Source organism: Rhipicephalus sanguineus, unplaced genomic scaffold (genome assembly GCF_013339695.2).
Source record: "Rhipicephalus sanguineus isolate Rsan-2018 unplaced genomic scaffold, BIME_Rsan_1.4 Seq175, whole genome shotgun sequence".
Lineage (NCBI taxonomy): Eukaryota > Metazoa > Arthropoda > Arachnida > Ixodida > Ixodidae > Rhipicephalus > Rhipicephalus sanguineus.
Genome location: NW_023614686.1, coordinates 50,422 through 51,964, shown reverse-complemented (window position 1 = coordinate 51,964; position 1,543 = coordinate 50,422).

Below are 1,543 nucleotides of genomic sequence, written 5' to 3'. Positions count from 1 at the left end.
GACTTCCAACGTTTCCTCGGCGCACACCTTTCTGCTGTTTTTTGGACGAGAAAACATGCCAATGCAGAACTGTAACACAGAAACAGGTACAAAGCGGTGAGAGATCAGACGAAGACAAGTTCACTTGTCGAAACGTCGTCTTTCCGGAACGTTCATGTTGTACAAATAGGGGCAGCTGAGTACAGCTCTCAGATTACACAGTAATGCTAACTGCACAGTAATGCCACTGGTACACGCTACCACTGTTCCATACGAAGCAGAGAGTGACGTCACCAGCTATCATATTTATTTATTTTATTTATTTCTTCATTTGTGCAACTATACAAGAGTGTCATGGTGCTTGTGGCAAAGAAGAACTCGCCTAGCAACTGAATCGAGCCGTTAATACTAGGATAGCACTAAGGACTTCTATGTCTTTCTTTCGCTTTCCCCCTCCCCTTAGTGCAGGGTAGTAAACCGGATGCTAGAATTCTGGTTGACCTCCCTACCTTTCTGTCATTTTAGTAACCATCTCTCTACCTATTTACAGCTTAAAACATGCAATATAATTGCGGCAACCACGGTGGCAGTGAAAACGCACCTCGAGTGTTTGTGTAATTGATTGCTGTCGCCATCAAACGATTCAAGAGCATGAGCAAACTGCAATCAACCAATAAATGCGGAAGATATTTGTGAACAGTCACAAAGAAACTAGACAGCACTTTTTGTGTAGATCCAGAGGTCTTTACCGCAACAGGTTCGTTTAAGACAATTTATTCTATAAAATAAAGTCTAACCCCTAGTTTCCGCAGTTTCCTTTAGAATTTCATCAACTCACCTCGCTTTGCTTATGTGTGGCACGGACTATAACCCAAAATTAGTTCTTCTGTCTTTGTCGCATGAAACTTGAAATTGTAGAGAAGCTGCAAACGACGACGTACCCCGTGCTGTCTCACTTACGAGTAATTAACCAACCAAGAAAATAAACGTTGCCTTCTGATGGTATTAAATTGTACGATATTACAGACAAGAGCCTTCTCATACTGCACTATATTTACCTCCATTTTATCTTGTTGAGTCGTCTCAGATGTCCCGCAGCTAATGCAAGTTCCCATTGAAGTGCCCGGGTGAGAACAATAGAAATGTTTTGCTTCTGTAATCCCCGTGAAAGAACGTTAATTCTCGTTAATCGCGCACGAAAGAAACTTTGCCTAATCCTCGTAATCCTAGCTCCTCCTGTATTTCGTTGTTACTTTTTTTTTTAACGAATCAATCTCCCAGCGGGTGTGTCGCAAGACGAGCTCAATTTAGTGAGCCGAGGAAGAAAAAATATTGTTCCATCAATAATCCCGCGTCCAGTGTTTTTCATGTCCGGAGTTGTGCGCCAAGCACATGGTTTAGCAGCTAATGAAAATACGTGGCCTGTGGCTTTGTCAAAAATAAAAAAAATAATAAATTTCCCAGCGCTGTAGAGAGGGTAATTGGAGAGGCGTTATAATGCGCAAACAAAGCATTGGTGGATGAGGTATGTTAGAAAAATTTTTAACGCCGCTTGCAGAACAAA